Source organism: Hetaerina americana, unplaced genomic scaffold (genome assembly GCF_022747635.1).
Source record: "Hetaerina americana unplaced genomic scaffold, ioHetAmer1.1.p SCAF_11, whole genome shotgun sequence".
In the NCBI taxonomy this organism is placed as follows: domain Eukaryota; kingdom Metazoa; phylum Arthropoda; class Insecta; order Odonata; family Calopterygidae; genus Hetaerina; species Hetaerina americana.
The window spans coordinates 38,964,116-38,988,202 of record NW_027286181.1 but is presented as its reverse complement, the minus strand read 5'-3'; the positions used below and the strand labels follow the sequence as shown (position 1 = coordinate 38,988,202).

Here is a 24,087-nt window from a genome sequence, read left to right as displayed (position 1 = left end):
GGGTTGGGTCAGTAGATCATGAGGTTCATAGACCGGTTCCTCCGCATATTGTTTTCTTTTTAGAATGCATGCCAAAGGAGTAGGTTTGCGAACCCGCGAGAACGGTAGATTTCGTTTGCTATTTTTTCAAGTCACCGGAATACATATGTATTAATTAAGTGACCTTTGAAATCATGGTGCTCATTTTCTTTGTAAGTAGCCCTTATTTGTTCAAAAGGCATCAATTTCATCATTCAACCAGCCGATTATATATATCCGTAAAATTTGAAGATAATTTTATGATGATTGTAACCCTGGTGAAGTATCCCTTATTTAAAAGGGGATTTGGCGTCTTGCAATGATTTTAAAAGCAATTGCCGTGAAGGTGGACCTATAAAATTCATATTTTCTTCCATTAATTTTCACAAGCGATAATTAAAAGCTAAAACGGCGCCTGTCAAAATAGGCTAACACAGATTTTATAATCTTCATTAGAGGTTAAGGACATTGGTGCAAAAGAAAATATGATGTATATTCATAAAAATTGATAGAGTGAAAGAAATGACAGACATTTTGAATTATGTGATTTCTATTCCTGCGTTTTATGATCACTTAGCACATGTAGTTGCCCAAGAATAGGTATGAATAGATTTTTTGGTAGGTAGGTAGGTCATAGGTAGTTCTTTAGATTGATTTCATTAGAACTATGAGAGTGAGAAAGGGCAAGGTTTCCTTTCTTTATTATTTATGCATGCAAATACCAATCCATCTCGCGCTTATATCGATATACGAGTACGTGTCGGTACCAAATGCTGACGAAACCCTTTAATATAGGCCTAATCTCCGAATGAGACAAGGGAGCTTAATAAAGGAGGGAGCTTATCCAAGGAGGTGCCTTCTTGTGAGCTAACTGATGCATATAGGAAGTCTAAATGCCCCCTTACTAATGAAACCTTTTCATCGCGATAAAAACTAGTAACCAAGCGATATTTTTAGAACAGTAAATAATTTCTTAAAACTCATAACTAAATATAGTAGCTTCGTCAAATACCAGCGCATTTCTCTTTCATTAAATTTAGAGTAAGCCACACTGATCAAAGCACAGTATATATTTATATATATGTTTGTATATATATATATATATATATATATATATATATATATATATAGTAATCTAACGTTTAACGTTTTAGATATACGCAAACTTAACATAGTATATCAATTATATTTACCTTACATTTCTTAGTCTCGCCCAAAAGACAACCTGGCCCCACACTACAAATAACTTGTCTTGAATTTTGCCGGCAAAAATATATATGTATATGTGTGTGTATATATATTTATTTATTTACTTATTTACCACTGCTACACTCATAAGTCCTATCTAACTCGACCCTAAACACCCTAATGCCATCATCTACAATGCATTGCCCCTTGAACCCTCATACGTAGTTCTTGCTTGCTTCCATTCCATACCACGTACTTTAACTTGCCAAAAGTTCCAATCTTTCCTGCTCACCTAGCATTTCCTTAATTTTTTGTTTGTTTTTATCCCCATTCATTAAAATATTTTCATTTTTTTCCAAAACCGCATCTCAAAAACCTCATTACTGAGCCCATGTCTTGCCTAAACAAAAATGTTTACGAGCGATACCAAACCGATATAAATACAAAATACAAAAATGTAATATACCAATATAAAAGTTTCAACTAATTTTTATTTACATACTGATTAATATTATTTCATTCTGCAACCCCCTCTTAGCAAAAGATTGATTACCTAACATATCACACACATTGCCTTCATCTTTTAATTTCCATATCCTTTTGCTCACGTTGGTCTGAAACACTACCTAAATAGGCCAACTGTTTTACTTATCCCCCATCCAACTTTAATGTTTTTGTTGCCTTTCCTGTTGTTGGAGAACCTAGTTACCTTCTTTCTTTTGTGGTTGGTTCTCACCCTATGCTAATCACACTAATTCTGCAATGAGCATAGCAGTGATTGAAATCCTTTTACAGATGGACCAACTTACGCTCTATCATTTGTTATCCGCTCGCATCCGTGTTCATTATCAAAATCAATCGGAAATCGCGTATAAACGAACCTATGGAAAGCCCATGGAGGACACATGCGCAAGACAGGTTACTGGATAATATAATTTGAGTGCTTAGTAAGGAAGAATCTTGGAAGAATGTCAGGGATGAATTCCGAGAAGTAGGTGATGGGTGGTGTAGGCACAAGGAAATATGAAGAAATAAAGATATTGGCAGGTTACAGTATGGCTTGGAGAGCAGCTACAGATCATTCCTCGAATTGATGAAATAGATTACTTGTTTTAATCATTACGCAAAGTTTCCTTCTTATAAACTATTATACCACATACATGAGAGTATACTTAATGATAAAAATATTTCCTTTTTCCTAGGTATAACTCACTAGTTCAGTATTTTTCATGAGATACAAAAATTGAAAAATAATTTGTTCTCCATGGTTCTGTCACAAAGTTTTTTTAAGATTTACTTCTTTTGGTGTACTATATATAATTTAAAAATTTGTTGATATAAGTACAAATTGAAGCTCTATAATAAATTTCGTAACATTAAATATTATTTTTCTCCGAGATATTGCTATTAATGCAGTGCCATAATTGACATTATTCAAATGCACCAGAAGAATTTATCAAAACTTTTAAATTTGGACCACTCAGAAGAGCTCATGGCTTCATTTTCTTCAAATGGAAATCATTTTAATAAACTCATTTAATTTTGATAGTTGAGAAAGTAATAAAATTGTCTCATTCTATTAAACGTGATCAAATTCAGATATTTATTCGGCTTCCATTCGTACAAAATCACCATTTTCATGCTAAAATTTATAACGTAGGTCGGTTGATGATGAAGATACCTCTCACAACACTTGGGGATTGGATTTTTGATGGCCCAAAAAGTAGTTTTTATTACTTTATGACTGGACACCATTTTTACGCGTGCTAAAATTCAGACTGATGCTTAAAAAATATATTGCCGTGAATGATTCATATCGGCTCTTTAGAGCGGCTAAAGCGAGAAATGGCGACCTGGTAGAAAACTCCACCCATTTCGCCTATTTTCCAGCCGACACCGTTAATTTTTAGGATTATCTATGACAGTGGCCGAGTGTTTTGCATGTTATGATAAAAAAGTTGGTGAATTATTTCTTACTTGGGGTAAATTAATTTCAATACTCGTATAAGATAATAGCTGTACTTCCAATTTCACGTACGTGAAATGAACGGTGATCGAATGGAGTTTGTTTTGCGTCGTAATAAGCTTTTTAGTTTTTATGAATGTTAAATTATTCGTTGCAAATTTTTGGTTACTGCCAGGTGAAACCAACTTCGAAGGTTTCTTTTAAAACAGAACAAATAGGTAATATTCAACTTAAAAAAGTAAGGCACAATGACTGACCCAGAGAATAGTTTATTTAATATTTTAAACTATTTTTTGGAGTTTATTCAGCACTGTGTCGAATGAACAACCGTTTATTTCTGTCTACCGTATTTGCATTGGTCTTACACATTTGCATGGTCTTGTGCATCTTAAATTACTCCATTTACCTATAGTGATATATGCCGTTACTTGAAGCCTTGTGTTATTTGATCCGATAAATTTAACTAAATTTATCGGATTAAAATTAAACTAAATTTATACTCGAAGGAAACTTATCTAATTGTGATTTCGTTCTTAATGATGATGAATTCCCCTGCGGTGATCCCTCCTGTGAGAATATAATTTCGTGAATTTCGCCCCATGTAGATGCATATTATTTGGAGTCATATGCATAGCTAAAGAATGAATTATGTAAAATGTCGTATGGGATCTAAGGATATTTTTCGTCATGTTAGTTAGGACTTCAAATGAACGGTGGTGTGTTTTGCCAGGATCCATCAAAAACCATTGTTACATGCAATGATAGGCAGTATAGTTTATATAATCCCTTTGTTTTACATAATTCATTCCAATGAAAAATATTTATGAGACATTGTATGCATCATTTCCAATCTGCAGGCTATCCTTGAACGTCGTGAATAAAGTCAGGGTGTGGAGTATCAATTTAATAGTTACAAATTTTGTGTCTCCTTCGGCTGCCGTAACGGTAGATTAATGGTTTCAGTTAGGAATCGCGAATTCGGGAAACCTTGGTTGAAACAGCATCATCATATATCCTTACCCGCCTTCAGTAAAGGCTAAACAATGTTATTCAGCTGTGATTATCAGATCGCCCCAGACGTCAGCAAGGAAAATGTACGCGTAGGAAGAGAAAGATCTCAGTTCTTCCTCCAAAGGTGGTGGTGGTTGGGAAAGATTCGTGGGAGAAAAAAAAGAAAGAAAGTCGAACGACCGCTGCGTCAGTCCATAGTTCTTGTGATTCCCACAGGGCAGCCGAGTCAAATCTTTCTCCCCACTCTCCTCCGCGAGACTTCACTTTCCTTGGACTTCGTGGCTACGTGCTCTCGGGGCAGGTTTTGAAATTGAGAGTCGTCGCGGGAGAGATGGAGAAAGAGAATGTGGAAGGAGGTTGAGAGGGAGAGAGATATTCCCAAAGTTTATTTTTTTCGACCTTCTCTAAACGCGTTTGGAAGCATTTCCTCAATAGAAGATCGGGATGATCCGAAGTAGCTGACGTTTTCTCCATTTAGATTTTGATTTATTTGTGAAGCGAGTTCTGAACGATTGGTTTCTCTGATGCAACATAAGATATACATCGGCGTTTATAATTCGATGCTTGATTTCTTCGGTCATGATAATAAAAATGGCGCCATCCGACATTTGACTCTTATGGAATTGGCTGAGAAATACTATAGGTGGAAAATACCTCATCATGATGAACTATAAATCCGGGGGTTGGTGTGTGGCAGCTCTCCAAGCTATCGCGTTAACTGACATTATTTTCATTCCTTCATAGTTTCCTACGCTGACATCTTCCATTATAAATTTTGATGCTAAAAGAGGTAATGTAATCCCGTGTATTTATTCGATATGCCTTTTAATGTTGCAAGTATGTGGTGTCGATGTCAGGGAAATCATTTAGCGAAAGTTTTGGCTTCCATAGCTTTCGTAAAAAACTTTCTGCTTTTGCCTCTAACGCAAACAAGCTTCGTTTGATAGGATGAATATAGGCCCTCCTTAGTTTCGTTCTGTAACATCATGGTTCTAACAATAGTAATGAACTAAAATGAAATCGATTAAAATAGAATGCTCTACCTAAAAAGTTATGCTTTCTGGCTAAGCGAGTTATGAAATAGTACGAATTGAGAGTTTTCTATGGCCTCACGCTTGAAATTAATATTATTTATTTGGCTAAAACTATAGCACTCTAGGTTTTGGACTTTTCTTTAACGTTCAACCACATGCAAATATCGTGTAATTTGCTATTCTTTCAAGCCTCTTGTCACTTCTGGAGTGCATCGTATTACGTCAAAACTTTCATTTTAACACCATCAGGGTTAAAAAAAAAGAGACGCTTCAGGCGTGACATGGTGGAATATCATGATTAATCAAACATTGGCAATTTTCCACAGAATAAAATTTAATAGGACCGGTTTCAATGTAGCATACGTTATCATCAGGTCTGGAGAGGGTTAGCAAAATCTTGAATCCTGAGTAAGATTATGAGATTAATTTCATTATGCAAGATTCATGAAATTAAATTACTGTGGAAATATTATCCAGGTTGATAGCCACGGGATTTTATATTTAAAGCACTCTCTAGCTGGCACAAAATAAATATTTCAAGTATCAGACAGTGATCTACGAGTACTCGTATTATAACTCACTCTTATATAAATGAAGTTTTTTTACATTTTCAACGCCACAATATGCAATTGGAAATGCAAGAGTAGAGTATTATTTAGAAATGAAAGAATGAATTATTAGTTATGAGTATTATAACTCGTTCTTCCAGTTCTGTATAATAAACCACCCTTGCTTTTTCTATTGCATACCGCGGCGTTGAAAATGTTGAATAAAACTCAAATTTGTATTTTTCCGTTCCAAGAACACTTTTATGGCTCTTAGGATGTAGTAGTATCTCTTGTAAATCTGATAAATCAGTATACCGAAAATAAAAATATATTTGAGCAACTATTATCGAGTGGTAAAAAAAGGTAATAAAATCTATGTATCCCTCTTTTTAAAATTTGTCTCTGAAATTAATAAGAATTCCATCAGAGATGGACCAAATGTCACTCCTTGCGTAATTCTCGTTTTATCAATGAAAAGTCACAGGGCTAATGATGTCTCAACCGGCGTTATAGTCGGTTTTCTTGGGCCTAGCACGCATGCGTAAAAGGGTAACGGCCGGCAGGTGACGGTTACACAACGTTTCACGTCCTCTTTCCACCTCCCTACTCTGAATGGAGGACTCTGCAGACGGTTGCTTGAAACTCGAATCCCCCCATCTTTTACCTCCTCCTCCACATATTCCTTGGCATTTTGCTCACGCGTCTCCAATGGCTCCACCCTATCTCTTTTTATTCTTATTCGGTCTGGACTTCCTCATGCTCCGTAAAAGTCCACACCCCATCTTTCTCAACACACGTCAACCTTCGACTCTTTTTTAGAGACGAGTCGTCTACAAAAGTTCGGTTCCGTTTTTTCAGTCGTTCGCGAAAAAAACAGAACCAGATAAGTTGAGTTCCACCTAGTGACGCGACCACGAAGGCTAACGGGTGCAAAGGAAAACATGGCTCTAAATGTTCTCACGCCACAGTAAATTTGCATACAGGAAGTGAAGATGAGTCTGGCAGATAAATTCCACCCTTCCAACTTTCCACCATCAGGAAGGCATTGGCATGCCTTCCTGATGGTGGAAAGTGTATTATTAACAGCAATTATTTCCGTGAGGTTTTTGTCATCACTGCGATTCGTAATGAAGGATTTTCTGTGCCAGCCGCTGAGATTATCTTCCCCTCACGACACGCTTAATGTGGACGATTAAAAAAAATCGGCATTTGAACAGAGCAATCAAACTACTTAAAGGATTACTAAAAATCTTGCATTGCTTATTGATAACGTGTTTAAAATTTTCAAATAAACGTTCTTCTTTCTTTTTTTTCCATTTTCTATCAATGTCCATAAGTTAAATCATTATTTTTTCAGCATATTTATGTGTTCTACAACCATCTTATAGATCAAAGTATTGAATTGCCTGTTACGAGGGAAGTGCATTAAGAACAAATATTCTTGTGAGGTGAGTTCAAGTTTTAAATTTTAGAGGAAATCGTGCATATTTTTTCATATCAAGAATGCAGGCAGAGCGATTACGCAGCTGGAGAACGGGATGACTGAGTTATTTTTCCATCATGATTGAAACAAAAAAACTAAACACATTTAGCTACGATTTGTTATGTATATCTATCTATAAAGTCATTCAATTCATGTAATACTTTCCTGTTCTCTGGAAAATGAAAATGAGTAATTTGTAAATTTAAGAATTTACAGTCTAAGATTGTTTGTCTAGTAAGCGTGAAAAGTTCTACAACATATGTAACAGTTTTCGTAAGAAAATTAATGTTAATTAGACTATCTAGTAAAACCTTTCTCGCTATTGTCTTGCCAATTTTTCTCGAAAGAACAAACTGACTTTTTTTCAAAACTATTTTTTAATTTAAATATTGTGGATAAAACACTTGGCATAAATGTCTTTGTGCGCTTTATTTTCATTGTAAGATTTTGCTTGGAAAGGATGTACTTTTAATGATATGATAAATTTTTAGAGCCGTCAAAATTTGATTGGTTAAAGGCAAAATGACTTCGAGCATCATTTGAAGGTCATGAATATGATTTTTTGTTTTAGTGTTCAACTTCGTTATCAACCTAACTGACCTTGAATGCAGGCAAGGGCACCAGTAGGGCGTTGGCAGGAAGAAACTTAACATGATGGGTTGAGGGTTAGTTTATCATTCTATTCATATTCCCATATTGGGGCGTCGACACGAAATCTAACAGGGTCGCTTCGGTTGGTGTTGAAGTTTTTAATTGGGTTAAGCGTCAGAGATATTTTACGCATAAATGAAATAAATGAGGAAATGTTCATTATCCCTTACTCATGCCAATGATAGCTTTGGGAAAATTATTATTAAACAGACTCATGTAAATTTTGCGAAATTCCTAAAAATAATTTTTAATTTCGGAAATAAGTTTCAATCAACGAATAATACAATAATCGGTTTCAGATCGATTTTTTCTCGGAAGTTAAACTCATATTAACCGACTCTTCTAATACTTGAGTGCGTGGTTATAAAAATAATAAATAGCTTTTATCATCATGAAATAATGCATCTGTTTCATCTAAATTTTCACATTATATTAAAGTTCCATTTGTAGAACGTCAACTGTATACATACATTATATGCATGTGTACATCGAGGAGATTTGGTGATATTTTTTTAGCTCTTAATACTAAATTATTTACATAAAATGAAATGAAAATATTTTAGTAGTCCACTATTTTGTCTTCACGGTCTTTCTAGCACATTCATTCAAACATATTGCCTTAAATTTCTCGCTTTCATATCCTCTTAATTTCGTTTTAAAATTCATATCAATGCTGTTCATCTTCGAAATGCATCCCCCTGTGATATCAGAATTTCAAATTTCGCCCTTTTGGAAGTTTTCGCCACTTTGGAATTCCTATTAAACAATTGAAGTTTTCATTATAACTGTAAAAAAATTCTCCAAAGGTAATTGGCTTTTTAAAGAGAAAAAATTGCTTCTTCGCTTTCCAAAGAAAATTACACTTCTACTATCGTTTTAAGCTTCTCTAAAATACGCATCGAGAAAATAACTCAGCGGCCTCACACATGTTCTTTTATTTGGTCTATTTCCACGTCCTTGGTTTGGTACGCTGAGCCCGGGAACAATTGGTCGAGGGCTTTCCAAGGACAGTCCGATTCAGACGTCTCACTTGACCTTGATGGATCATGGGTAGCTTCTTCCTGAAGGTGGGTGATGATCATTCCCGAGAATATGATTACGTGATTCTTAGAGTAATCAAACAACTTCCAGATTTTTTCTCTTATGTTGCTTCTTGGAGATTAACAAAAAATTGGCCATTAGAGCATTCACGATAATATACATGCCTTATACCTTTTCAGTTAAGAGAAGTGCTGCTCTATCATAATACGTACTGTGTAGCCATCCTATGTAGTCGCACTATGTAGTGATCAGTTTCCCTACGAAGGCTGAGCATTATTGGCTACCTTTACAATCGTTTAGCAAAATTATGGAATATACCAACTAACAATGTATAAAAAACATCGCAAAATTGTGTATGGCCTAAAAGTCTGACGAGAAATAGCGTGCCACGCTTCAAATCCAAGACTGGGATTCACATTATTCTACTACGAAGACACATCAATCAAGATTTTAAATTGAATATCTCTCAAGCTCCTGAGTTTGCTTTTCTCCAAGAAATAAGGACATGAGATCTTTTGGGAGAGCTACCAATTTCTGCGATGAATTTTAATTATGAATAAATGCTTTGAATAAAGCCGTACCAACACAAGAAAATGGTGTTTAAAGGTATTTTTATGGTTTTTTTCTGATGCCTTGAAAATGAGTTCATAATAAGAGAAAAAATAAAATGTTCCAAATAATCCCTACTTCATAGTAGTGTGTCTTCATCAAGGCTGCGAGTTGACAGTATTACAGTGATGCATTAGGTGATTCACGGTATTTATCTGACATGCTTTTCTTATACATGCACATTCATATGTTATGAGTGCATACAAACCGCTTATCCAGGGTTTATTATTTATTATTTGAAAAAGCTGGGCTAGCCATTGATTCATACATTAATAAGTTATTAATTCTTAGAGATTTATGAATAAAGAAAATTTTGACTATTAGTAACAGCTTTTCAAAAGAAAATGATGAATACATTATCAGCAGAAGATAATGAAAATATGACTTACATGTTTGTGGCGAATGCACGCATTAAAAGTACAGATTCCACTCAAATTTCAGTTAGAACTTGGAACATTTTTTTATGCCACCGATTTTTCCTCATTTGAAATATACAGGGAATGTTTCTAAGACATCAACATTAATTGTAATATGACCCTGAATGAGCTCCTGATGAACAAACCATCGAATTTCGTCATTTGGCTATCTTAGCGTAAAGTTTGTAATGCTAGATTGGAAAATAAAGTGGATAAAAATAATGGAATTTACTCTTAAAAGCGAAAATAATTTTATGCACGAATTAGATGTTGAGCACTCATTTTTGATTAGCCTTATGAACGGAAACTTTGCTTGTGCCCCAAGCATTTGGGAAGACATAGCATTTTATCCTCTATTCTTAAAATTCAGCTAAGAGTATTATGGTTGTAGACTGCAAGAAGCATTTATGATTTATGGCAAACATACTTCTGTATTATTATTATAATTATCATCTGTGGAACGACATACTTCAGGTATCTTGCGTAAATTAAGGGTGTTTCACGCACGACTGTCCCCGAGTATCGTTCTTTAGGACAAGCGTATTTTTTATTACGTATATCTCTTTACACCCTGATTTTGTGGTTGAAAACTTCCAAATGGAGCGTAATATAACGTGCGCGTTACGAGGTTTTCACTATTTTAGTACTAAGTTAAATAACTATCCATGCATTAAGCTACCACGTTTTAGGATTAATTTCTCACTCATGAATGCATAAAATATTGTTTCCATATTTTAACTCCTCAAATATTTGAACTTTTTGATTTGACTTTGTCAGGATTAGAGTAGTTAGAATGTGTATGATTAGTTAAGAAAAACTTTTATGTTCGTTAATATTGGTACAAAATCACGCTCCAATTTTAAAAAACCAATGTAAATATTTAGGAGAAATAGCTCCAATTTGTAATTTTTACTAATCATGTGGTTGGTCGTCGGAAACGAAAATATTTTTCGCTACCTTATGTAGGTATAAATTTGATCTAAAAACTGTTGTACGCGTTTTGTGATTTAATTTGTCAATAAAGTAAAAAAATATGTATTTTTCCACTAGATGTTTTACAATGCACGACTAGTTTTAACCTATTGGCCTCATCCTCAGGTACCGCAGGATGACACTGATGCGTTGAAACTAGTCCTACCTCTTACAAAGTTTCGTAGAAAGATACATTTTTTTATTTCAGCGATAATGGATTTACACAAAGTTAAGCCTGAAAACATTGAATATATTAATTTGTCAAATTGAAAAACTACGCACTATCTGAAATTTTTAGGTTACGAATAAATATGACAGACGCTCGAACCAATACTTTCTCCGCGAATGAAATGAATTCAATTTTTCCACTTAATTTGGGCCATTTGACTTTTTTTGTTACGTCCAACCTGTTCACGCCAGCCCTTGAATCGTCTGTAAATTTTTTTCACATCGCTCTCTGTTGTGTGTTATGGCAGTTTTTAGCGATTCCAAGGCCTTTTTGCCTTTGAGCCGGCGTGAGAAGAGGACAAGGTATATTCATTCTTTGCCTGCGTTGAGAGGAGTTTTTGTGGCCTCGTCGTGGAGGGGAAATACTGCGAGCGAATTAACATCCTCGCCACTGTGATGAACCTCGACAAAAAAAGAACTGGTTATATTTTTCGGTCAGATAATTCACGGGAAAAGTGCGCTGGTCCTCGCTTCTAATACTCCGTGACTTCAAGATACCAAATTTTCTTTACAATCACTTATAGTTTTTCGATTTGGTGAGGCTTGTTGTTTTTTTCAAGTGTAAATCCTCAAGATTAAGCCCTCAAGCCACACTGTCTTTAAGGAGTCAAATTTAAACTTGGTGGAAGGCCCTACTTTCCTACTTTTTGTGGGTGTAGGAAAAGTCCTAATGCAGTAAATTGCTCGATAGAAAGCGATGGATGTTTCATGACATCCTCGTTATCCCTCAGTTCCAGTTTCTTCTGAATCCATTACTTCATTTTTGTATACTAGCTTTGCCATCAAGTCGAGTAAAAAGTAGAATATCTGAATGCACAACAATACTACTTTAAAAGAGCCAGTTGGCTCTGATAGACTTTTAGATTTATAAAATTGGACTTATTTACTGCCAAATTCTTGGCAAGACATAATAATGGTAATGTTATTATAGGGTTATTTTAGAATGCAAAATTACCTTACCTATCCATTGCCATCTCTTAATTTTGAGTTATTTGTGGAGCAATGCTTTCTGTGATTTTCAACAATTTTGCCTTGTCTGAGTGTTTTTATAACTGACTTTTCGCTATCAGTTTGTTGTGTGTCTAATTTGTATAATTTAACTTTATTAGAGGAAATTTTATTTGAATTTACCCTATGTAAGTCTGGTGTCTAAATGTAGTTATTGAGATCATTCAATTACTGTCCGCAAATGGTGATATGGGCACAAAAATAGCCTGGGCGTTCTCATTTCAGACGCCTGGAGGCATAGTTATGAGTTAGCCCCACCCTTATCACTAAAAATAAACGTTTGGGGGGATATAAATTGTGATTATGAAATTGTATTGAAGAATATAATTTTAGTAGACCAACAAAAACCAATTCAGATGCGTCAAGATTTTCATAATCTCAAGCGTTTTTTTTTAAAACTATGAAAAGGTAAAGTAAATTATGTATGGGTAAATTATAATGTATTCACCAAAATCTTTTCCCATTATATAATATGTATTTCTAAAATTAATTAATTCGAGAATCAATAAAAATTTCCAATTATTAAAAGTAAATATCTGAACACAATATTAATAGTCTATAGCCGTTACCATTTGATTAGTTAGTTTAATGTGTAGAGCAGTACACAAGTGTTATGTCATAAAATTCAGAGGTAAGTATAAAGTTTGTAAATAAGTTTTTGTTATTTAGGATACGAGTATTTTGATAATTTCCTATACTTATTGAGATGCTGTTGGTGTTACTTTGTATGTGGGGCTCAATTGGTGAGTTAGTGTTTTATTTGAGTGGCCATCATAACTAAAATAATGCGTGATTGACTTTGCAAATTGAAACAGGGTTTATGCTCAAATTGATACAATATAAATGGAAGTGTTTGTTTAAGAGTCCAGATAAAACTCCCAGGATTAAATTTAGTGAGCTATAATATGCAACATGTAATGAGTCCAGTGTATAGTATAATAATTAAATGGCCACTTAAACGAAACTAAATTTAAATAAAGAAGTGCATGAAGAGAGGTGTGTAGCTTGTCCGTCTATACCTCAGGTTGGAATCGGCAGTATTTGCATTCTTTAAATCATATAATTTATGTTAAAACCTCTAAAGGTGTTAACTGTCCCAATAGAACGATTATAGGCGATTCTGTATTAAAGATATGACGTAATTTTTCAACGATTTCAACGTTATTTGAAATTTTCTCATGGTAAATGAAGTAAAATTCGCCAAGTAACATAGAATTATACAATCAGCCAAAATAGTGTGAACTAACTTAAGCAGCAACACCAAATTATTGAAGTTGAGAGTTGACATTCCTTTAGCAGTGTTCAGACACATTTTACTTAGCAATGAATAATATTTGAAGCTCCTTTAAGCCTTTTATTCAAAACTATTTCCTGCTTTTCCCTCGCTTACTTTTGCACAACTTTCATCGCGAGCGATGGATGAGAATTTTGCCGTTATAGCTATGGACTATGGAGAAAAGAATAGAAAATAAAAAATTAATATTGAAAATGGGAAAAGAGACTGCATATTATTTACTATAGGGTAGTCATTAATTTTCTAGGAACTCTAGGCTAAGGTGAGATATTTTATGCTATAACGGTTAGGTAATTATAAAAACTTGGACATTTTCAATTTGTTATAATGCTCAAAACGGAAATTTCGCAATACCATCTTGTAAGTCACTTTAATTACTTTATGTATACCTACACTCGCTCTTGAATAACAAACTTGTCCAAAGTTCTTGCGGTTCAATCCAACTGATCCACGAATTATATTATAGATAGATATATTTAAATACCCGTTTCGGTCTTTTAAAATAAATGATACACGTGAAATATTTTATTCATGTATATTGTTGTTTCATAAGTGTATGCATCAACCCTGTAATATAACCTAACTTTCTATGCAAAGTGCAGACTTGGAGTTGGCAAGGATTACCGACCACTTACAGAGCGTACAAGAAACAGAACTTAAAACATTGACCATATCAATGACTACGATTGATTAGTGTTTTGGGAACTACTTAGCGTAAGGTGGAAGGAATAAAAGTATTACGACGTATTCTACGATGCCAATTGCATGGAATTCGGCAAACTGAACTTCAGTGACTATTTTTATCGAAAGAGGTTTTGTATTGTCGCAAGTAGAACTTCTAATATTTGTTATTGACATCTGTCCGCTAAAATGTGGTGCGGTGTCCTTGAAGGATGTTTGTATTCGTTTTTCAGGAGAGGCCACAGCTGTGAGCCTCCGAGACGAAACCAATATAACTTTCCCTTCATCTTTTTTGAGTTCTGAACTAATGTAAATAATTGGCTCCGTATTTTCGAATGTAATTTGCGAGTGTCCGAATTTATTTAAATGTTTTTCCTCGTAACTATGACTTCCGTTATTTCATTTTAGTTCATTAACCTTCGGGAATAGATTGCGGGATGAGTAAAATGGCATGCATGTTGGCAAGAAAGGTCGTATCCTATAATTATAGTTATCTTATGAAAGGCTTTGTTCAGTACTCCAAGCCATTATGTTACCCTTAACTCTCAACACTCATTCACTGCTTTATGCACTGTTTTCCGTAGCATACCAGTCGTAATTCATTCGACCCTTCAGCGTAAATTTTATTTTCCATGCCTCTTTGATTGAAATTGCCTCCTTCACAACCAGCTTTTATATATTTTCTTTCCGTTCTTGATATCAGTTTATTCTAGAACATACATATTTCCTTTGCCCAAATTTCGAATATACTCTCTACTATTCCCTTGCTGTTACCGCGAAACTGATGTCAGCGGTTCAAGTTAGCGGCTGGAAAATGCTTCTTGACCGTGATTGTGCCTTTTTCCTTGGGTTTTTACGAAGATGAGTTCACCTGTTCGAAATGACCCCAAGGAAGTTTTTATTTTCAATAATTGCCAGTACCATTCTTTTATATTCATAATTGATCTTAAGCCCCTAGATTTCCAGCGCTTCTAATTCTCACTCTCTCTCAGCTATTGATATCGCACGCGTCTCTTTGCCGTATAAAATTCAAATTTCACAATTTTTTGGGTTAGCTTTACTTATGATCTGGGTTATTTGCCTGCAATAATTCCTTCTCAGCTCGCGCTCCTCGGCTTACCATCTTCCTCTTGATTTTCTCATAGCTGATTATGCTGCTGCAATAGCAATATTCTTTCACTCTCACGCTCGTTTGCACTTTCCTGAATTTATATTCAGTCTATCTTCATTCAGTTAGAAACAATGGTTCTTACATTTGATTATGTTGTAATTTCTCTTTTTCGTCCATATTTATCCACTGAATTGCATCTTATTTACATGTTATTTCTCTCCCATAAATATATCTATCTTCTGAAAACGGTAACCTTTTGGCCCTTTATTCATGCAACCACACGCTACCATTTATTTTTTCCTTGATAACATTTACTGTACCGTGCCGCAGTTATCAACCCGAAGGTTGGTTTGATAGCTCACCCAAATGGCGTGTGAAATTCACAAAGTAGTGTGCCGTCTGTGATTTTACAGGAAGGCCTCGTACCCGAAATGAACACGCAGCTTGGGTGAAGCTGAGGGTGCAAAATACTCGTAGATGATGCAGAAGATGAGGGCAACATGTAGAATGAAGATGACTAAATGACTAAAATATTAGGAAAAATGAACAAATAGAAAGGAAATGAGCATTTGAAAATAAAAGGGGTAATTACACACGGTTTAATACTGAAATTAAATAATTTTTGGAATATTTCTGCAAAATATCTTCGCAACATATACTATTTAATTCGTATGGTTATTTATTTTTCTATCATGACCCTTAAATTGGACTAGAACTTTGACATGGTTGACGTCTTTGAACAATTCAATGACCCAAAAAAATGTATCCAAGGGAAGAACTAGGATTGACCCTGTTAAGGTCCGTGGTACTTCTTAACAAAGAAAGCACACCCAGTCCACAATACTCAATATGTCTTTAAGTTATCTGCAAAGGCGTGCGACCGTACTTCATTATAAGAGATTAAGACACATAAAAAACGCTAATGAGTATCAAATATGTGATTACCACTGAATAAAGTTATAGCAAGTCTCTTGATTTTATAGCCAATACCTGTACATAGGAAGGAAATACACTTTGACGATAATGGCGTTTCGGTCGTCAATGGAAGCCAGCAACAGCGGCGAAATGTAATAGGGTTTTGATTGTATTCTCCATTTTTTATCGTATTAACCATTCCTAGTTAAACATTCGCATTTATTCACCGTCGACATAGTGGCGTTATTTTGCTAAGCAGAATGCTTTTTTGGCCATTTTTTAAGGCAAGTTTGAAAGCGCAATGATACGAATGGAGTTCGAAACACAAATGAAATATGCTCTATGTAAACATATTCTTGAGTAGTAGTACGGTAAAACATAGGGTTTCAATAATCATTAGTAACCTGTGTTCTTATAAATTAAATATGAATGCTGAAATCAAAAGAAATTGTCGGCAATATATAACATGATTGCGTCTTTTTATATCAGTGATTTTGACGAGTCTTTAGGGGATGCAAATGGCTTTTACTTTTCGTCTTCTTTGACCCAACTTAGATTTTTTCTTAGTGCCAATACATTATAAGATCGATTACTCTGGACCTCAACCCTCTACAAGTTTTAATACAAGAATTATGAATGCCAAGTTTTCAGTTAAACAGTAAATCTTTTACTCGCTGTTATTTTAAATTACGTATTTTATAGCGTCTATAACCTTAACCAATGTTGCGGAATTCGGGTTCTTTTTTCATGTGGTCATCCTTATTGTAGGCTCACCCAGGTATATGTAGTCAGAGCCCTCCAACCTTAGTGTTAAGTGTGCTACTATATAAAGTGGGGTTTATTCCCTCTAAGAAATCCAAATGTATATGGAAATAATGGACTAGAGTTATTATATGCAGTAAATGATTCAATGCGGTAATTATTTACTCCAATTATTAGTGTTTTCCAACTTCCAAGGAAATACCCAAGAAATAGATTGACTGTCGACATTTCCTAAATGAAACCTTAGGATGGGTCTATTGATAGGACCTTTTCTTAATTGATGGGTCTTTTGGCATGAACTCAAGGTCACGGGTTCAAATCTCACCGGGAGTATGAGCGTCTCATAGTTCCTTGATGATGCACTGTTTTTGAATGGAAGCTATGGAGTGGCATGACCTCGGCTGTCGCTATTCCCTTTTCATCTGAGCATGAGCAATTTGGATATTTTATTTTCCAATCGAGAACATAGTAAGGGAAAGATGGAATTCTAACTCCCGTAAAAGGAAAAAACAGCGGTTATAGGTTTCGCATTTAATTGGTCGCGGCAATTCTGTGAAATCAATCAAGGGAAGAAATTCAATGGAAAGTGTAGCTGAAAAACATTAGACGGACTGAAATTCACCCCAGCGCCTCTGAATGGAAGCCCGTGCGCCTGAAACTCCACAAAGGATGTCAATAATCGCTAATTAGGAAAAAATGTGCGACAAAACTAAACAAAAATGATGGAGCGACATTGAGGATGATCTAAAAAGAAACGTCCTTGACCAAGTTTAGGCAGCTGCCGGGCGGAATACTTGTATGAGCGGTCTTCGAGGGGAGGAACGATTTTGGGTCGGTCAAGCACGGCTTTGGGAGACGAGTGAAAAAAAACATGAATGCGGAGAGGCAGAGGCAACAGAAATGGGATGAGGTAGGGCAGGACGGAGCTGAGAGTAGAAAATGAGTGAGGTAGGGATGGGGGAAAGATCGCAATCCTAAATGTCACTTGGCCATAAGTTGGGGATAATGGGAATTTTAAAAGTGGATATCGGCAGAGCTCTTTGGCAACGTCTCCTGTTTCTCTTAACTGTATAATACTCTCATAGAATTGATGTGACGTTCCTAGGATTCATTCTACGCATACCGTTTTACGTGTTCTCAAGGAGAGAGGCCTCAAGCATGAGGCTGTTGGTGGAAATGATTTGAACGAGTAATTTATATTCCTTTGGTATTGAAATTTTCGATTAATGAGAGCTCACGAGTTACAAAACTGTCAAAACTCTATAACTATAACACTAAATAATTAATTTAAAGCATTTTTCTTGCTGGTAATCCTGAATTTAGGTACTTGAAAATTTCTGTTTCCCTCCCGTCAACGTCGACTATAGACTTGGCAGAAGTATCTGTGGTTTATATGCTTACGATTTTATATTCTGCTTTCTTTGATTTTATAGAGTTAGGATGTTTATCGAGGAGTCTTGTAGGTAAAAACTCAATTTTTTGGTAAAATGGTTATTTTACATTCATGCGTAAGCCCTTGACTAATAACAGGGTACCAGCACACGAAGGCACCATTATTGATTACTTCTTTGTAATTCACATTTCAGACCGAATTCAAGTACTTCCTTCCAATCTCAGCTTATCATTTTCCAAATAATTCCGCTCTATTAAAATTATGTTTACGTACTCCAACAAACCTACTACGCACTGTTATCAACCCGAAGGTCAGTTTGATAGCCGAGGACAGAGCTCACCCAATAATAAGCCCAACGGCGAATAAAATTCACGCATCAGGTTAGGGGGTCCAGTTCCTTTGCCGGGTATGTTTGCCCCTGATTTTGTGCCTGAAAATTCGAACAAACTAGGTAAAGCCGAGGGTTCCCTCAGGCGTCATCCCAAATCGAACCCTGGCCTTTCAGTCGATGATCCAGCGTTCTGCCTTCTAAACTACCACGCCCTTCTTACAAAACAGCACCCACATAATGACAGCTCCTATAAATTAGAGTAGAAGTTACCGTACTGACTGAACTCTTAGTAGTTTTGCACTGGTGTAGAGGAGTATTTGGATATATTTTTGTGACTGTATTTCTTGGCATTTTTTAAACAATAACTTTTAGCTACTTGAATAGAAGGTGATGATTAGGTAAGCCATGTATTGTACGGTAGTTTCTTCTTAGTGACAATGTAGTACCACCTTTCGAATGATTATCGGTTATGCAATATCAAGATAAAAAGATTAAAGAATCAGATATTTATGGAATATTATTATTAATGCATCAAAATGTCGGTGATTTTTCCTCTATCAGTCGTAGTTTCCATGTATTTGGAAAGCATATGTATTTCACTTTTCAAAAGTTATGCTCTGAAACTTTTTGATTTTAATTGCAGAGGCGTAAAATTAGTCATTTAATGCCATTTGAATTTAGTTCATGATTTGAGAACATATGATTGCTTCAATTAACTAAAGATTCTTTGGAAAGTTGTTAAAAAGCCGAGGGAAAATTTTCTTAAAGACATGATAGTCTTATTGCAATATTTTCCTGAATAAAATGGAATTTTATTGTACTGTTTACGATAAATGTAGGCAAGGAAGCATTATTAATGCCGCATTAAACAGTAAAATAGTTAATTTTATTTACCCTGAAATCTAAATTAGGAGTTTAGTTAATTAGAGTTTGATAAAGTTTGGTAGTTTATGGTATAGGAGTTAAATAGGTGTAATATATTTAGATTAGGGAAGAATAGCAGAAGGAAATAGGTAATAGTCTCTAAAAAGTATATATTTGGGGATACTTTTCAAATAAGTTATTGATTTTATGCCTGGATTAGATTTATACCTTTTCAAAATGCAAGGTACCTGTATGTAAGGAAAGCTACGCAGGGAACTCAGTTGAAAAAATCACCAAAAATGAGGACTTAATTTGCCGAAAATTGTTTGCTTGGAACACAGGAGAACCTTTCTATGAGCTTGCTTTCCCCTTTCTTGTTCCTTCCCTTTGAGGTTCAAGATGCTGAAAGGTAGCCCGATATATCAAATCACACTTATACCTATCGTGAGTTAAGAAAACGGATTACACATAAAAGAGTAGATGAAGCCCTTTAGAGGCCGAGAATATTTAAGGGATCTGTTGACATTTGGCACACCGCTCTTTTAAAAACCGGTTCGTGTCCTTAACATCAGGCAATGGCCGACCGAGACGACCAACACCTATCATATGTGGTGCATGCTTGGTCCATATTGATGGTGAAACTATCTCAGGCTGCAAAAAAGGATCGATTTCTTTCATCCCGAAATTCCCCGTGATACACTTTGGCTAAATAAAAATAATAGAATCGAAAGTTTCGCCTAAATGTATGAATAAACCCACGACGCATGTACAAAGTATATTCGCTGACTTAAATATAATTACCGAGTTACCTGCGTTAGATTTACAAGAAATTGCTTTTCAAATAAAGCTGATGGAAATCTCATACGGCATGTCCATTTGATATATAGTCGGTAAAGGTCATACAACTACTAGAGTTATCGTATATTTGATACAATATTGAAATAAACGTTCTTCATCTTCCCCTGTATTTTATGCTCTCATTTTAGTCAGTTATTCAAAAATAGAGAGTTAACCTAGCTTTGTTAAAATATAGAGTTTTATTATATTAGTTTACTCGCTATCACGATGATTCTGGTCCTGTACGTTCTTTTTTTAATTCAAACGACCTGACTTAGATCATTTATTGCAACTTTTGAATATTTTCATACTACACAATAACATCAACATGCTCTACAGTGAAGAGTTGTCGTAGTTATAATATTAACTACATCTACATCTACATAATACCCCGCAAGCCGCCGCAAGGGCGTGTGGCGGGGGGTGTTAGGTCACCAACCGTAAAAACGAAAAATACCACATGCAAAAAACAACACGGAAAATTACACCCCAGCAGCGCACACACTCATGCAAAACTCCCTCCATCCAATACTCATGCAAACACATACACTGCAAAACAACAAAAAACTGCACCCCAGGATACAGCACGAAAGCCATCCTAAAACACGCAAGCCAGGACACAACAAGCAAGAATGTGAAACATCACTACCACATGAAAATGCACCACAAAACACTCTACCCCCCAAAGAGACAGTAAAAGGAAGGGAATGCGACCCAACGTTGCAGGTAGCAGGAATTTCCCCCCGCCGGGAGGGAAGAGGGACTGAAAGGGAAACTTAAAAACAGATGAACAGAACACGAATGATGTCATGCGGAAAGAATGAAACTATAAGATATCCATGACATACAGCTTTACTTTTATTCTTTATTCATGTATCAGAAAACTATTCTTTTAATCTAAAAAATATAGTAAGAAAATCTAAACTGAAAACGTTATGTGAGATGCAAAATTGAATCATCGGCGAAAGGCAAAATATAGTCTTCCTATTGGCTCAATATAGATTTAAATTAATGATACCCCTATGCTAATATATATATATATATATATATATATATATATATATATATATATATGAAGATATAAATTGATAAATAATTTCGACTGTAGTATCTTTTCGGAAAATAATCGGTTGAATTTGTTTCTAATGTATGTTATTATAAACATAACTTTATATTATCAGTTAAATGAATAAACTGAACATTTTAACAGCTAAGTTTTTCTCAACATTTAAAATCAGTTTGTTTGACCTGTCTTAGAAATTGTATTTTATATTGATAGAAAACCTTTAAAACAATTCTAAATTACGCTTATGAGTATTCTGCTATACGCTGTTTAGTATTGCTTTGAATACAAGCCATCATCTCTTTCTCACGACATAATTTTGCACTCTTTCGACCACGCTTTTGGCGCGAGATATTCCAGGGGGAATAGCCATTTCGTAAGGAACCCGTTATTCCTGTAAGTTCATAAGAAAATTCGTGGTTTTTAGCAGCTCTTTAACTGTTCCTCTTGATAATCTAAACATAACGTCAAGTGATTTTTATCTTTACAAATCTGAACCATTTCATCGGAAAGGTTAGAGAGACAGAAAAAATAAATGCAGATTCGGTAACCTCGGAAGTTTTTATTTTGGCTCCTGAGCAGAGGCAAGAAAGTGAGAGTTGGTTCGCGTGGCCCACGCTATTTCAGTAATGCAGAGTGATGTTCGGTCCGCTATATCTGTGCCACTATTTCTAGATCATTTTGAAGCATGGCTACTGGCAAATAAGAGCGCTGGGGTAGACGCTATTGCAAATTAAATTTCGTTTTCCGGTTCATTCAGTTTTCCACTTCGTCCTTTGTAGCTCCTACTAATTAAAGAGTTCATAATTGTTAAGCTTTCATGATGAGGGTACACTTAGACCGTTAAGGTTGTAGCTGAATGTGACAAAGGGTTTGAATATTTACAATTTAATTCTAAATATAATTGAGTATTTACCCTGATGAAGCTAAGCTAATAACATGGTTTTATCGACCTTAGATTTACATTTGCAAGCGTATTTACCCTTGCCATTAGCAATGGCAAGGGTAAATACGCTGAATCTGAATGATGATATAATCAATAAAATTGCAATTATGAAGTGGTGAAGTGCATATGGAAAATACTGGCTCGTTAAGTAGAATTCACTCTAAAATTTCTTATTTTTAATACGAATGAAACTCATGGAAGTTAATTCTCACAAATATATATATTTTTTGGAGAAGAGAAAGACCAATACTGTTTAGGGCACTGCTGAAACCATTAATACTACAAGCTTGACTGTTACTGTCCTTAGAAACTTAATTGCTTTAAAATGATTGTATTTAAAATGAATTAATCAAAGGCTTATTTCAGCATTTATTAACTATTTTACATGAATGTACCTCTTGGTGTTTTTCTTATCTAAATATAAAGTATTAGTTGGTGAATTAGTTTTAGTGAGTTATACAAAGTGTATTACAACTTAACTGGTTTAGCTAGGAATCACTTGTAGGGGTCCAAAGCAAATCTCATACTTAAGCAAGAGTTTAGTAATGGCAAAGGACCTTATCATGGTAAATAGGTTTGCTTAGCCTATATATAAAATGCCTGACCTACTGTAATAAAATTATCACTTACCTCATTAGTATTCCACATGCTAATGCTAGAAGGGAGCTCTCGGGTGTAATAGATCCTTCGAAGTCCTCTGTCGATGGTATCCGGGACGTTGATGACTCAGCAGCAGATTCCTTTTTTGCTTTGCACTTAATAGCTGGCAATAAACAATGATGATACTTAATTTTTGCCGAATGAGGTAAAATAATATCCTGGTCTTATTTCGATCGTAACAGAGGCCGAGTTCACCGACTAAATGCAAAAATTAGGCTAATGAAAGTTGTGTAACCAGCCGGCGGTATCATTCACGAAGTACTGCGGCACACCGTGTCGTGGCGGCCACGCTTTTAGGTTCTGTGTTTCACCGAAGAGCAAGCGGTGTAGAATGAATTGATCCGAGGAGTCGCAGTCAGAGAAGAGAGGCTCAAGCAGGCTGTTTGTCTCCCACTCCCCATTCCACTATTCCCCCCATCTCCCCTCCGCTCGACCTCTAGCGCCCTCTCCATCGACCGACCTCCTTCTCTCCCTCCAACTCTCGAACCTCCCTCGCTTGCCCCTCCGACTCCCATCGTGCGACCTCCCGTACGCAACGTCGTGGTGTCTATCCTCCTCCCTCGCGTCAGTCCTCCTCCTCCGTATCCCCCTTCCTACTTCGAAGTCTTCAACACCTCCCCTTCTCCGGGAGTTGGGCCGAGGATTTGACGTAGCTGGAGGGGGAGAAGATAAGAGAGGATGAGGAGGGGAAGAAGTTTTGCGGCCTCAGCTCGGCTTCACTCATCCACACTGCAAGCAGTGGCCGGAGATTCCTCTACCGGCAGCCTTGGCCAGAGTTAGGAGACTTCAACGATCGCGGATAAATCCTCGTGTTGTCGAGGCTTTCTGTCTCATCTCCACTGCACCTCTCTCCTTCTCTCGCTCCCCCTCACTCCGACTCGCGTGCTTAGCCTCCCTTTCCTTTTGGCATCGTTTTATAACCATTCACTTTCGTTTCCTCGGAGCTTCTTCATACCTCCAGGCACGTTTCCTTCTTACTGCAACAGTCCATCTGCCAGTCGTGGCCCAGTTTTCTTTCATCTTTTTGGGTTAAATTCAATACTGTACCAAAGGAGAC

The 24,087-nt window shown here is 35.8% G+C and overlaps 1 long non-coding RNA gene across 2 annotated transcripts in view; it reads right to left on the bottom strand.

The window, feature by feature from the left end:
- LOC139701039 (uncharacterized) overlaps positions 1–23,370 on the bottom strand; it is a 44,178-nt gene extending 20,808 nt beyond the window's left edge. For both annotated transcript variants that reach the window (XR_011703916.1, XR_011703915.1), the window contains exon 1: positions 23,001–23,370. This is a non-coding gene — a long non-coding RNA (uncharacterized lncRNA). The remainder of the gene's footprint in view (positions 1–23,000) is intronic.
- Between the last annotated feature and the right edge of the window lie 717 nt (positions 23,371–24,087).